Below are 16,433 nucleotides of genomic sequence, written 5' to 3' on the forward strand. Positions count from 1 at the left end.
CTTGTGCCTATGCTCCAGCGTTTTTTCCGAACTGGGCTTCGTCTCATGCTCGTGTATTTTTTCCCCTCGTGTGCAGAACCTCCAGCGCCTCTCCGTTGTGCTTCCTGCTCCACTGGATCACCTGAGAACCCTCCACGCTGCCACCAGACAACCCAGCCAGCCTGCCTGCCTGCCCTCCTCGTCCGCAACTTCCACAAGAACTCTGTCGCGAAATAAATTCCTTTTAAACCTGATTTCCAGTCTCTGGTCTCTGCATTTTGGGCCTACATAAAACCGCACCGTAACAGGCTCCTGGTTTGGAAAAGCAGTCCACATTGCACTCCTATAACACTGTTGACTTGATCGATCTATCACCTTTTTTTATTCCATGCATTCTCTCTCCTTTTCAAAACCTGGTGCATACATTACCCACAGTGCAACTTTGCCACTGAGTGACATCACGGGAGGCAATATATCAGATTACATGCAGCTTCATCTGGAGCCACAATAAGCTTTATACTACTTTTTTTTCTCTTTTACATCATGCAGTAGTGTCCCCCAAGACCTGTAAACACACCTTAATGTGTAAAACTGGTGGAGCTTTATTTGATTTTTAATTATTTAACGTGTTGCAAATGAGAAATAGTTTTTAATTAGTTTTTAAAACGCACACAAAATGATTTTAGAGTGACTTAAACATCAGCTGAAGTTATTAAATCTGCAGTTCAATAAGCTAAACGTGTCATAAAAAGCTCTCCTAAACATGGACCTGAGTATCCGCCACCTAAACTCTTAATGGGCGTTAACAGGCTGTTTGCGTTTCAAAACATTTAGTGATTAATTACAGGCGTGATCCTCCGGTGTCAGGGTGACTGAATCCTATTTAGAGCAGCTTCATTAGCACGGGGTCACCAGGTGTTCAAACGATGGTGGGGATGAAGGGGGGAGGCGAAATGTTGACGGCAGTAACATCATCACAACTGATTAAAATAACGTGTGTGTTACTTCCGAACTGATCTGCAAACATATTTTGGTGTTCTTTAACGCGTTACAGACCGAGCGGAATGTAAATGAGCGAGAAAGCAGGAGCTGTGTTTATTCGCTGTGTTTATAGGTTCGGGCAGAATACCAATCGGCCTGGAAAGATATTGCAATGCACAGCGCCGTGCTCCGAGTTCCTCACAGAGCTGCTCAACACACAATGAGGAAATGAGATAAGTCACTGTAGAGTGAGACCCAATATCTTGCTGTTATATTCCTCCCTGTTGGTCTTTAGATATTAATGACATGATGCCGGTTTGGTTACAGAAGAAGAATATGATACAATCAGGCGAAAATTGAAATACGAAAACATAATTAAATAGTGACTTTCTTTGTATTGTTATGAGCTGTTAGAACAAGTCCTGTTTATCTTTTTTCCTGTTCGCAGTTCACTGGTACAGAGAATACAAATGAGCTTTTAATGGTTTTCTTTTGCGGTTGAGGTTAAAGTGCCTTAAAACTCAACGGTAAACAACTGACCTTTAATTTCCCTGAACCCAAAAAAGAAAACAACCGTGCTCATGTGGATCACGAGGCATCATTTGAAATTAAAATCTCCTCCATTGTCGACTTTATCAGTCAGCGGTGAGTTGTAACAATTCCAGAAGAATATACAGACAAGTGAGTTGATTTCTTTTATTGCCGTTCATAAATTCTCTTTGTGTCTGCGGCAGCTGTCAAACAAAAGCAACCGCAACATTACAACAATTAAAATCAAAGACAAGACATTTAACAACAAAGTGCTTCACCGACAATAATGAATGTAAATATATCAAAATGCTAGTGACATACCTTATATCACAAGGAATTATAACAGCTCATATTCCAGTCCATTTCCTGCCACTCGGGTCTCACAAAGCTGTTTTTTTTATTGCGTTGTTGTTGATCTGCAATCTTGCTAGACACATTAACAGTCTTCTTGTTAACTACAGAAAGGGAAATATGCCAGCAGAAAGTTAAATTAGTTTTTACAAGTGAAAATTGGAGCAAAAACCTGTATTAATTATTCAAAAAAACACAACAATTCAGATACTTCAATGGAAGACACGAGGATTCAATGAATTGTTTGATTAAAAAGATATGAATCATATGCAATGGCACCAGATCTTGACCCGTTTGAAAACTGATGGGAGGGTTTTTGAATTGTTGACAGCGCTCTCTTCCTTGAAAACTCTCTGAATGCACCGAGAGAAAATTATACACACATAAGCATTCCTGGCCTAAGATTTGTAAAGCTGTATGCAGGCATGTGTTAAATATTAATGAAAAAACTGGGCACATGTGCATCAGCCTGATTCTCTACTCCCACAGTTAAAGAATGGATGTGGACACACCCTTAACCGACCTATTGCAATATCAATATCAATACTTCAGCCTGCTCACCAGTTAAAACACTGATCCTGCCAGAAGGTCAGAGCAGCCATCTTTAAGCGTGACCAATACAGTATGCACAGCTCTGGCTTTTTTTTTTTTTTTTTACAGCTCTTGTATCATTAAGTCATCTAATTTCACCTGTAAACGATCATCTGCAGTGACTTCTCACTCACCATTTAACATCAGGGATCAATGATTCAGTTTATGGTGCTCGTATCGAAACAGATTTAATGACAAGAACTCTCCAAATGCAAAAGAGAGATAACAGTGATCACACATCAGTAATCCCAGTCTCTCTGAGGATCACACGACATGACTTAGGATAACGCAGGTAGACATAGTTCCTTGTTTAGATACTAATACCCAATAGAATCCTTCCATATGTACAGATAAGTGAAGAGTTACTTTATCTCCACACATCGTAGGTATCCTGGGTCTGGTAAGGGTTAAATACTCCCCGTTCAGGAAGTGGCCTTCAGAAGTCTTCTGGCACTACACAGTCTTCACATTTGTAATGCTTCTGCCTTTTCTCCTCAATCGAACCTCGATAAATGTTTCAGCGTTATACATCGAAGTGCCCTGACCCGCTCCCAAGAACCTTCACCCATCTGATGAGAATTTTACAAACCGTGCTCAGACTGCAATCAGCAAAACTGTCTCTGAACCTCAATGAACAAGGTTTTATCGTTAGATTTAGTCCCTCTCGCCTTATTTACTTCTTCAATCACCTTAATCTCACAGTATCACCATCGGATTAAGTGTTTTTAAGTATGCTCGATGTGCACAGTTTCTACATCCGTCTGCAATTGAGGGAGCATCTATTGGTAGAATGCTGTTAATCCCTCCAGTTTAGTGCAGAGACTTGAATCTGTTCTTGTGGCTTTGAGGAGGACCAGCATCTCACTGAGACGCTTTGTTGGTTTTTACTTGTCAAGGAGCTGTCGCAGGAAAAATAAACAACCCTGTCAGTTTCAGGTAGGAAATAATATTCAAGTCAAGCATGGTTTCTCTTCTGAGACACCTGTTCCTTCACCAGGTCACCACTTTGTGGTTTTACCAAATCCCCTGAGAGAAAAGATTTAAATAATGGCCTCCTGCTCATTTTTAGGATTCACTACTTCTCCCTTACTTGTTAGTCCTGCAGTTGTTTTTGTGCCGCTGCTCTCTGGTGTTTTCTTTCTTTGTGTAAAATATTTGAACACTCTCTCTCCCTCGTCTGCTCTCCTTCAGTCTTTAAAAAGGAGTCTGCGGAGTGAGTGGGTTGCAGGTGTTAATACTAAAGAGGCAGAATACATCTCTGTACACTGCATGAGTGCTTCCCTCAGACTGAGTTTATTAAAACTTTAAGGCATAATGTAAAATGAGCCACGGCAGTGAATAAAACAATAAGTCATACATTTAATTCAGCGGAGAGGAAGAAGATGAGCTGCTGTTTACTTTCCTCGCAAAAAAGGAAAAGGAATATTTGGTTTGATCACTTCTGCGTGATGAGTATTTTATAAAGGGTCGGCTCGTGCAATGGCTGAAATTAAATAGCACTTTTTTCTCCATATATAATACTGTTATTTCTATTTCATGATATTCTCGAACCGCTCAATGGAACAGACCACAATTCAAAATGAAAAGTAGCGGTGGGATGCATTTCTAATGAAGATTCTCCACTGATGCGTAGGATATCTCATGAATCAAAGACCGGATTTCAACAGTAAAAACTGAAAGCGTGTGAAATTAAAATGTCCAGAGATGAAAATGGGCATGATCACGCACACATGATGATGAGCTATAATAAACTGATGCCTTGTGTGTCCGGCTCGCCTCGGGTTGTCCAGGGACTGGGACAGTTTAATTGAGGTTGTATCAGGAACCTCTAGGGAGGATTTTAACTTGTCAAGCTAATCGTCATAATGTCGGCCTTGGGTCAAGGCACATTTCCATCCTTTCCCTCAGAAAGGCAGGGTCACTTCAGTCATCTGAGGACTCTGTCAGGAAGCTGGCCACAGAGAGAGGCGAATGGTTATGTTGATTTAACTTTTAATTAACTATCATCTTCTGGGCAATGTCCCAACAACATTGTTTTTTTGGACAGAAATAATTCAGTGGGTCGTTCAAAGTGCCATAAAAGTTTTCACAGTTTTTTATGCTGAATCAAACGTCTCTGTATGGAAATATGTTGAGGAAAATACATTGTTTCATTGCAATTCAACACAAATGTTGTCTTTTCTTTATTATTTTGCTTCTGTTGGAAATGGCCGAGCAAATCATGCTCTCCTTTTGAAGTCTGTTTATGTCCCAAGGGTGTGAATAACTTAGTTGTGCTTCTTTGCCTAAAACATGCATATTTGAGGGAAGAGAAAGCAATGAATCAGCTTGTTTGCATTTAAATTAGTATCTTACAGCGGCGTGTATTCAAAAATAATCTTGCAAGCCTATCAAGTAACTCCACGAGGGTGTAAACTGTGTGTTATACTGTTAGATTATTGCAATAAATATGATTATTATTAATAGCAAAGCAGGTGTTTGCATGCAGTAACAAAGTGACTCGTCTTCACGGCTCTCCGAATAGAAATAAACCTGCAGGACTTCACTGTCTGTCACATTCTTACACAGAAGTCATGACCCTGATTAGCACATGCGGGATAAATAAGGATCCTGAGCATGTTTATGATGTGAGAATGACAGTGGGGGATTCAGTCAGCAAATCCCGTTGAGTCTGCAGTAGTGAGGGCTCGGGATTTATCACCCACTGACACATTTTGATGGAACCAGAAAAGCATGAAATTGAAAATAAACCATTGGATATATTGATCTATTTCCATCCTGTGATGGTATAAAAATGTTTCTGGTGAAGGCGGAGGCAGATCTCACCTCTTCAGAACAATAGTTTTGCTTTCCAGAGATATTTAAATATGGGGTATTAGCTTGTCTAACCTTTTGCTTGCCCCACTAGCTTATATATACTCCAGTGTTGAGCATTAGGACCATAGCTGTAATCTTACAGTCACTGATGTTAATATTTAAAGGGTAATTACACCCTCAAATTCTGCTACAACCCTCCCTCCCAGCATATTTAAGATTGCAACAGAGGCTACGTAATGTGTGACAGAGGGGGTCACGCATTATGTGAGCACAGACAGCAGCGACACAGAGCTGGTAATCAGAGCTAACCAGGCATGAGCACCAACTGTTGGTCTCTCTGTGTCTCTACAGGAGAAGAAAAGTTATTGCTCACTGTAAGTAGGTTTATGGCCTTTAAGAGAGTTACTGTGTGGGTACCTATGTGGTAGCTTTGCTAGCAGTCGACTATAGAAGGCTCTTTCACTGTGTCTGTGGGGGTGTCAGTATATAGCCACGGTACTGCCGTTCGCTGTGGTTAATGGTACTGTTCACCAGCTGTGAATTATCTTGTTAAGCTTTGTTGTTTAGCACAGTTTACAGGAGGGACGTGTTGTCTGTCCACTGGTGTTGAGGCCAGCAGCTATGTGTGAGAGGCCCAACCCAAATGCAAACCATGGATATGTTGAAACTTCACATTTTTTATGTTAAATCTCTACATATCTCCAGGCTTTTTTAAAATTTTATTTTATGTTGTGACAATGCTGTCTATTTGATTTGGTTAGGTTTAGGCACAGAAAACACTTGGTTAGGGTTAGGAAAAGATCATGTTTTGAGATAAAATATCTGTTTTCGTCTCCAAGATTCACGTTAAAAAAGAAAAAAAAGGCAGTTTTTGTCACCACAGACACAGCTTGAAATTGTCCCGACGTCTCCTTAGAATATCTAGTGGTTTCACGCTTACATATGTTGAAACACAGCCTCAAACTGTAGCCACCGGCTTTGGAAACCTCCTCCTGTAACTCCGCCACCATCCCCTTCACCTCCCGATATGGCAGTCTGGTCATTTACATGTTATGTGCACATGATATGACACACATTGTAGAAATGTCAATATGGCATTTAGACACGCTTAGACACATGGTGACACGTACAAATATGAACGTATCATTAAATGCCAGCATGTTATCCTGGGGACTGGGCTGCAGGTTCACAGTATTCCACTATTAATACCTGGTAAGGGGTTACCATACAACATGGACGTCTCATGCCATACAGCCAGGCGCTGAACTGTATTTTGAAATCCATGCAAACAGATACAAGCACGTTTTGAATAGAAAAGGCTGTTTTTTACAACAATATTGTATTGCTGAAATATTCACCAATAATCTGCATGGTTAAAATACATTTAGCGCAGAGTTCCTCTTTAATAGAACCACCTATGTCCACTGAAATCTCACCAGAATCAAACAGATGAGTCTGTGTTCAAAAATAAACTTTGGAAAACTCAGAGTCAAATTAGTGCTGCTAATAGAGGGAGAGAATCTAGAAATAGAGAGGGAGAGAGAGAGAGAGAGAGACTACTGCTAAGCCAAGGGCATCTTTCCTCAATCTAAATGACTGTCCCTGATCCCTGCAATTATGTGCGCATCCCACCATATCACAGAGATCTTAAACTGGAGGCAAAATTAAACCACTTTTTTATTGCTGTTGTGGCCCTCTGTATCACCGGGCTGGGTTAGTCCATTACCTCTTTTTAGCACAGTGTGCAGCGGTACAGAGGTGAATTGAGAGATGCGGCATGAGGTCGTGACAGATAAACAGCAGCTGAGCTGCGGGGAAGTGAAAGTTCAGAAAGTGGGCGCAGGTCGGTTCATGGTCAGAGACACTATCCCCTGAATGAGATGTAATAAACTGTCCTTAAATCTGCCAAAGCATCCTTGAAAAAGATATTAAACCTATACCACGTTAAGGCAAATAGTCAAAGACATTACATTTTCACAGTCTTTAATTAAGTATTGGGTCCTTGTGGTCGATATATGTCCTGTAAAATCACACAGTAGTCCTACGAGTTTGTAGAGGAACACAATGTGGATAAAAACACTATGCTAAAGATGTGCAAAGTATGCACTTGGCATAGGTGAAGGTCGCCTACAGTAGGTTACAAACCTCTTCAGCAGAGACTGTTAAGTGCTTTTTGTGCTAATGATATGCAAGATGCAAAACAGCAGGCTTACCAAGGACAGGGACAGGACACAGTAGCACAAGTGGAGATAATTGGACTGGATTTCAGCCATTCTTGGTTCAGTGTAGAAAAAAACACAATTTCATTCAGATGTGATTTCATTAAAATGTGGTCTTGAGAGGAATAGTACAATTTATCTTGTATTCTTGTATTACTTAGTGTGAAGGATCAACTTTAATTAATAGTGGCCTCCCCTTTAAACAAGGCAAAAAGTTATTTTACTTCTATTAAATTTGAATCAAATTAGAAAATTAAAGGTTTATTATTACTCAGCAAGCAACCACCAGACAACGAGAGCATAGTACGAGTACTTTGGTTGTTTGTATCCATACCGTATCGTATACTGCATAGTAGTAACTTGAAATATGTGGCAGATCAGAAAAGCAAAATGTGAAAAATCTGGTGAAATGTCTTTTTTGAGAAAACAAACATTCTGCCTCCTAACCCTGAGCTATATTTTGCCAACAGAAACCAAACCTGCCAGAGGCGCCGCATAATTGATCCGACCAAGCCGGAACCAATGTTCAGGTTGGCAGCACTTTCTCAGAACGGGGCACAATGTCCTTTCTTTAGTAAAAAAAAAAGAAATCCAGTGGAATGGATATCTGTATTCAAAACGTTGCGCGGCCAATGGTCTGTTCAATCGCAAAAGGTCATAGGGACTCTAATGAGGTGCCTGCTGGGAAAATAACAAGCCCCTTATGCCTCAATAGGCACCTTCCCCTGTTAGAACAGGTCAGCTGCAGCAGGATGGAAATGCTTCACCATGACGAGGAGGGCAATGTGACAGAGAACGGGACTGCATTTTGTTTGTTTTATTACCACATCTGTTTTGGCCTGTGGCACATTACCCTAAAAATGGAGCCAACATCAAAGGGAATTTTAATTATTCATTGCGGCACACACAAGGTTAGATCAACTTAATGTATGTGGGAGTATTTCCACCAGTGCCCTTCAACACCTAATGGATAATAAATACCTCAAGTCTAATTACTTTCTAATACAGAAGTCACAGGTGGAGCAGACCACCTCCATCACATTGAATGAGGTGAGTTGAGCTTTTACTGAATTAATTAACAGCGTCTATTAGTAACATTAACCCTCCCTGTCCTTGGTTAATGATTTAGCAGTTAGTCTTAAGAGAGTTATAAACCTTGACGTGTTTTACTGAGCTTTGAGGTGACCTTTGTCCCCACAGTTCATATCTTAATACTTTTATAGAGGCTCTGCACACCATTGGGAACAGTAATGCCTTTTAAAAATTAAGGCAACATCGCATAGTTATTCACACTATGTGCTATTTGGCAGTGCAACATGACTGTGGTAAATCCAGATCCCAGGTTTCTGTACAGTTTGTCAGATGTAACGTAACATTACGTGCTAGCTATGAACAAATCTCATAAAAATAGAGTGCTGTAGTATTGAGTACTAAAAACCGGAGATCAGTTAGCATTTTAGCGCTCCAAGTTTCGTCATCTCAAAGTCAAAGGGTTTTTTGAACGGGGATTCGATTAAATGCCTGAAATGAGGTCTGTGCTTACCACAGGCTTAAGATATTGACACATTTTGTATTAAAAAACAAAGTCAAATAAAAAAGCGATTACGTGTCTTTAAAACGGCGGTTGCTAACGAGTGGCTAAATGAGACTACAGAGGTTGTTACGGACATTTAAACGCCATCATGCTGAACACGGAGACTCTTCTATTCAGTAGTCCATCTTTACAGGCCGACTTTATTTTCAAACTATTCTAACTTTAACTTTACAACTTGTAGATTGATCAATTTATAGAAAACGTGTATAGTGATTGTGTAGTAAGATGCTTAGTCTGTCTGCAGCCTTTTATTTGGTGAACTTGTCGCCAACGATATAAAAAAGCAAGTCTGAGCCTCTGGTCTTTTGCTCGGTCACCATCTCTGTCTCTTAGTTTCCTCTGTCAACATCCTCTGCGGTCTCTTCACTTCTGTTGTGATGTCCATAGAAGAGCCCGCTTCAGTAGCCCACTAGCCTGGCTCTGGAGCTGATTCTGGCTGTGCACCTGAAATCCTTCTACGGGCAATCTAAAGCTGCTGTGATAGCCGTGTTACAGGTTCCTTTCTGGTAACTCTGTAAATCACAGAGAGATACATTTTACCATGAAAAATGATAGTTGGTGCTGTGTGTGATGTACACCCATAAAGCGATACGGATTGTGCAGAAACAAGTGATAGGAGGCAGCGTGGCTGAGAGACGCTCTTCATCGTATTATTAGTCAGTGAACTATCAAAATGATTCAAAGTTATTTTAAGGCAACATAGTTTGATAATGATGCTTTACAGCAGATGCTTTGACCTTTTGAACTGATTTAAAAACATGTTCTTGTTTTCAGGCACTATTAGACCGATACAAATGTCAACCAGAATAATTTATATCGAGAAATAAAACATTTAAAGAAATCACTGTGTGCTACATCCAATTCCACAATCATGCAACTTTTAGACACAGCATGGTGTCTCGAAAAGCTCTGCAGATAAAATGCCATTTTCTTCCTCCCATGGGTTCTTTACTCACTGTTAGAGAGCCACAATCCTTTTGACATTTGAGAGAGTACTCCGACAATCGCACACAATAGCTGCTGTCATGTGTAGGAGCCGACACGGCACACACGGGAAGATGTGTGTATTCTGTTCCTGCGTATGATACTGTCACTGGCAGGGACATGTTGAAACGGAGCGATGTTGACAGCCTATTCGCATGTGCATATGCGTGCGTACGTATGAGTATATACACACACGTGTGATTACATTCGCAGTGACAGAGATGCAGGGAGGGAAGGCTGGATAAAGGTGAGAGCACGACGGTGGGAGGACGCAAGGTGGGGCGAAGCAGTCGGCCTATGCGCAGGTTTCTTTTGCGATGAATGTGGCAGCCCCTGTGCTATTTGATGTCCCTCCGTCATGGTTGACGGATTGTGGGCGAGCGGAGCTTTCTGTGTTGTCGACACCGCACAGCGGCACACATTGGATTTGATGTTTGCTGACAGTTCGTCACACTGCTGTTACAATGAACCTTGGGTGGTGAGAGAGGGGAGGAAGAATAGAAAGGTCTTGAAAGAGTCGAATGGTGTCTTGCATACAGTTGCATTATTTGTACCGCTGTCTGTGGGGTCTTTGAAGTGTCATTTATGTATAGAGCATGTGCGGATCAAAGCTGACTTTAAAACAAAGCCAATTGACTTTATGCTTCAGAAAACTTTTTGCTCCTTGTCATATAAAAAAAAAAAGCTTGTGAACCTTTTCTGCCCTACAAGAGGAGATGATCAAACAAAATGATCCCAGGGCTCAGTGTAAATATTCATCACCACTACTCTTATCATGATATAAATATATGCTCCCTATGCAGCGCAGCGATGTGAGGCTCAGGTTCAGTATTTCCTGGAACTTTTCTGTTAGGGCTATGAGTGAACAAACAGGTGGGCAGAAGGTTAGGAACAACAAACAAAGTAATTAAGGGATATTCATTTTGGCAGCGAGAGGCCGGCCAAGCCAAGTCCCACTCCTGAAATGTGCAATTAGCACTCAATGTTATTTTTTTCTCACTAACCTAATGAAGCAATGATGGCGTTCCTGCTGAAATGTGTTTGAAAAGACCGTGCTCAGGGTTTAGCTGAATGACACGCATGCTGGTGAAAGGCGTCCAAATCCGGGTTCAACTCGGGCTGACCTCAACAAAGTAAATACTGAGCCATAATCTCTTGGGATTAACATGTTGTGGGACACCCGGTTGTTTAATTTTTTTTTTTGGGCCAGTTCATGCTGTCTTTAACTTTCTCTTTCACTTTCTCCGCAGGGTTTTCTTTATGCAGTGCCTTTTCCTTTCTACCAGGCATTTGCAAAACAGATTTTGCACCAGAAGTAATATAAGCCTAGTCACGCAGCCTTTTCTAGTTTAGAATTCAAGTTGAAGAATAAATTTGAAAGTAATTCTGCTGAACAGATGATATGTGAGTCGAATAGCTCGGGTTCATACTGTAGCATCATAGGGAAAAAGTTAAATGCAGTCAATATGAGGCTTGGTAAGTCTTCTCCGTGTAAAATTCCCTCTCTGGTTCCCCAGGCGGCGTTTCCTCGCCCAGCTTCAGTGGATGAACGTCTCCTGGAAGTCACTTCAGTTTGATAGGAAATGGCGCATGCTTACTGATGCTCCAACTGAAAACAAGATGAACTTTGGCTCAACTTTAGCCACACAAGTTTGACGACAGTAATGATGTTAGCTCCAGCTAGCTAAAAACATGCTCGAACTCCGTGTTGAAGTGTGTATTTGACACCTCAAACTCGAGTATAAAACTTGGCTGGTTCTTTTATTTAACTTCACACCCTTTCACCTGTAAGGGCAGACATAACAAGTGGTTTGCATTTGTGTTTTTCCAGGATGTTCTCAGAGGAGACTTTAACTTTTAAAAATACCAATTTGATTTGGCAAACGCAGGCTGCTGCTTACTATAGCTTGTAGCTCGTGTTGGCTTCAGCTGAACTTGGGGAAGCATTTTTGCACAGAATGACTTGTGCTCTTTAAATGTATCATATGATTAGAGCTGCAATGATTTGTCAATTAATTGATTCAACAATCAACACAAAAAAATTATAGTAGATTAATCATTTCATTCATTTTTCAGGCAAAAATGTCAAACATTTGCTGGTATCAGTTTACTAAATGTAAAGATTTGTTGCTTGTCTTTGTCATTTATGAGTAAATGGAGAGTCTTTGGGTTTTGGGCTGTTGGTTGCACAAAAGAAGCAATTTGACGGTGTCACTTTGGTCTCTCATTAGTCGTTAGAGTAAACGATCAATCGAGAAAATGATTGGCCAATAATTTTTTGTTTCAGTCCTATATAGGATAGACTTGGAAAAAACTAAATTGATCATTTAAGCATTTTTTAGAATAAAAGTTGAGAATATTTCATTTCAAAAGAGTGCAACACAACGACTTGCCATCAGTCTAGAGAATGAAGTTGAGTGAAGTTAACTCCCAAGTTAGCTAATATCTCTTAACTGGTGTCATGTGATACACGGGAACTTTGTAACTTGTTGCCCATGAATAATGAATGATGTGGCTGCTGTGATAATAATCTAATGATAATCCAATATATATGCAAATTCCTCAGAGATGCAATAAAGATGATGCTTTGAGATGCATAATTAATACGATTCCTTACCCACCGAGGCAGAAGTCAGAATCGAATGATCACAGTACAACTTTAAGAACTTTAACTCCTCAAGACTCATCAAAGTAAAAGCCTCCTTTGAAGTGGATCAAGGAAAATGTAAATGGGATTTGGACTATCAAGTACAAAGAAAAGTCCCCATACCTTCATGGAAGGTTTAATCGCGTCAGACAATCTGTTGCTGCAGTCTTTAATTGAAGAGTCCAACTTCTGAAACTTATTAAAAAACTAATATAGGATGTTAATCAATCAGATTAAGGTACACTCACATGCGCATGTGCTTGCGCCTGCACGGACTTTGAAACAACACATGTATGTGCTCATGTCGACTGCTTTTTTCAGATGCTTTAGAAATTATATTCCCAAAATACAACAAATTGTCAAAATTGACACTCCTTTCTTTGAGAGGACTTTGTAATAGAGACATATTTAAATGGACACTGAGCCTTTTTGATCACATTCTCACTGCAGAGAGATTTTTTGAAAGCATCGCCTCAGTGCTGAGAGGAGGAGAACGACACAGCGGAGGGCTTTCTCCAAACTTCAACTTCAACTCTGCACCAGTGGGTGTTGGAGAAAGTCGAGGGAAATCGTCGAGGTCAAGCGTGTTTAGTATGGACTGCACCAGCATGTCTTGCAGTGCAAGCTGAGAGTGGTATTTCTTTTTTACGGTTATATCCTTTTGCTCCCCTCACGGTGGACATTTTGAGACAGTTTGATATCTGTTTCACGCCTGTCGGAGACTTTGATATTGTAAAAAATTGATTACCTCTACCAGCACACCAACCTCAGAGCCCTATACATCTCTCATACTCTCACTGCCTCCACTTGCTCGTATAACCCTTTCCCCCTTCTGTGTCTTTTTCCGTGTCCGGCCAACAATTATTATGGATAACCAACCTCATTCAGTCCCTAATATATAATTAAATAAGAATTGTTCAAAAATGTACATCATATCATGGTTAACTTAAATCACAACCATCACTCAAATTACATTTCCAATATGTAAAGCAGCAATTAACGATGTTTGATAGTTTTATCATTCAATATTTCAGTTCAGGGTGATAATTCAAGCTTCCATTTACCAAACACAGCATCTGTCATTATTACAACATGGTGAAAATAAGTAGTCAATGAAAGACCAGTGACTGCTTTTAAACCAGTAAGAATCAGGGACAGGCAGTGATGGAATGTAACTAAGTACATTTACTCATGTACTATACATGAGTATTTACATTTTCTGCTACTTTGTACTTCCCCTCCACTACATTTGGAGGCAAATATTGTACTTTTACTCTACTACATACATTCGATAACTATAATTACTAGTTACTTTGCAGACTGTGTGCTTTTTCAATTCATTTATTTTATCAGCATTCAAAAAAACAAAACAAAACACTGATTCCAATAATCAGAAAAATGCTGATTATCAGATATGATAATTGGCCAGGTCGTTAATGTCAATGGCAAATATTTAGTTTATACATGTAGATATATATTTTATTAACTTTTTCTTGTAGTTTTGATACTCAAGTATATTTATTGTCAGAAGATTCCTTTTAATACTTAAGTGCACTTCATGTCAGATACTTTTACTTTATTTGTATGGGTAACTTTCACTTTTTTACCAAATACCAGTCATATTTTAACATAATATCTTTACTTTTACTCAAGTATGGTACTTTTTACAACATTGGAGACACGTGTGAATGACAGAAGCTCTTCCTGCATGACAAATGCTAACACAGCAATTCTCGACCTTTTTAATGCAGTGCCAAACTCGTACGTGAGGTATGAAAATTCCATGGATAGCCTGTATATCCAAGGGATGGATTCAAGGATTTGATCTGGTCCACTGGGCTTTAGTTGGCTCACCTTCCAGTTTGGCTAACACTCAGCTTCTGGGCTATTGAGAATGCATTTGCTTGACATCAAAGTGCAAGCTATGGTTTAATGAGATAGCAGCATTTCTGCCTCTGACAAGCTGCTCGAGGAACCTCGAGTTTGGTCACGTCGGCCTGTCCTTGAGCAAGAGAGTAAATGACTGCTAAGTCAATCTGCAGTTTCACAGAATAAGAGCTTCAGCTAAATGCATTTCAGCTCAACCTGAATTCACTCCTTTGTAGACCGTTTGCCCTGACACTGACTGCCAAGCAGAAAAGATCAGAACTTTGCAACACCCAGGATCGATTTTCTTTATGAATAGTGTTCTGCTAATGCATGGAATACTTTGACATTTTAAATAAGAAAGTGTCAGTTTGCGAGTTCTTGCAGAGGCAATCCGTAGGCGATCGATGTGTCGTGCAGGATATTGCCAACGCTCCAATGGGGGACAGTTTCAGGAGTGATTAGTTTGATGCGACTCTGCCAGACAACAGTGCTTGATAAATTGCCAAGTCTGCATCATTACCACCAAGGCTTGCCTTTGATCTTGGTTCACCGCCGTGACATAAAACTCTCAAAATCGCCTCTTCACAACCCCTTCGCTTCTCCTCTGGTCACCTAGACTGATATCAAACGCGATTGTGACACAACCACGCTGATTTTGAAGGAGGGGTTGCAGCGCTGGCCAGCATAAGAAAGACAGCAATCAGTCATTCTGCGGATGCATCCGGTCGACCTGTTATCTGTTCTGCACCTCCCATCGCCGATCAAACACAACAAACACAACAGGCACTCCAAAACAAACATCTATCTATCCTGCGGGACGGCCAGCCCTTCTGGGTCACAGCTCGAATGAAAACGACCTTGACACTCTGGGTGTGCGGAAGCAAACATTCAATATGAATTATACAAGGACTGGGGTGACCTAATGAAGCCTTCATATGGTGTTTGAGTAAAGTAATGAACCGTGCATGCAGGGGACAAGTAAGGTATGACTGAATCAATAGTATATTTCAGTGGATGGTGTGATATATACTTCCTCATCAACATGGCTCATTTGGCAGATCAAATAAGCCACATGATTGTGTTTTTGTCATGTATGCTTTAGTCAATTCTCTACCCCCTGTCTTGTCTTATGGTGTAGGGAGACAAGTATGACGTCCTCTATCCAGGCCACATAATAGACAGACAAGGACTTAGCACCCTTGCACTCTGTGCCAAGTGCAGCAGCACACAGATTTTGTGTATGTGCCGTGTGTGGCTGCCTGTCATCATCATATGTCTCGAGGTGGTCTGATAAATCGAACACGCTCGCATGATGAATTGGCAAAGTGAAGCCTCACAAAGCACTTAATAATCACTGCTAATTGCTCCATTCATTATCGTCTGATTGGGGAGCCACATAAGGGTCTTTGCTACACGGGAGCAACGGCAGTGGTAAATGCTGCCACATGAGCCCGATCTGCGTCACACCACATCTATGATATGCGAAAGAAGAATATATAGGGGGAAAAAAAAAACAAATCATCAAACTCTCTGGTGAAGGAGGGGACTGTCATGCCGAGATCAAATGGCACACAATTATCAGCGCGCTGGTAATAATGTAATAATTGCACGAATCTGTAGACAGAGGCAGTAACACTGATGAGAAGGCTCCAAAGCTCAAACACAAAAACTCAAAAAAGCCCAAAAGAATAAAATGAATATTAGATCACCAGTGTCAGTTTGTAGGGTGTTCAATAAACCAAATGCATATGCAAGTCCTTGATCTACAAAACCTCTTTCCTTCAACATCAGAAATGTGAGCCAGCATTCATCTCCGGCCCTTTTTTGTTTTTGCTTTCCTTTAGTTATTTCTTTGTGAGCTGTCAAAGGA

Source organism: Pagrus major, chromosome 13, assembly GCF_040436345.1.
Source record: "Pagrus major chromosome 13, Pma_NU_1.0".
Lineage (NCBI taxonomy): Eukaryota > Metazoa > Chordata > Actinopteri > Spariformes > Sparidae > Pagrus > Pagrus major.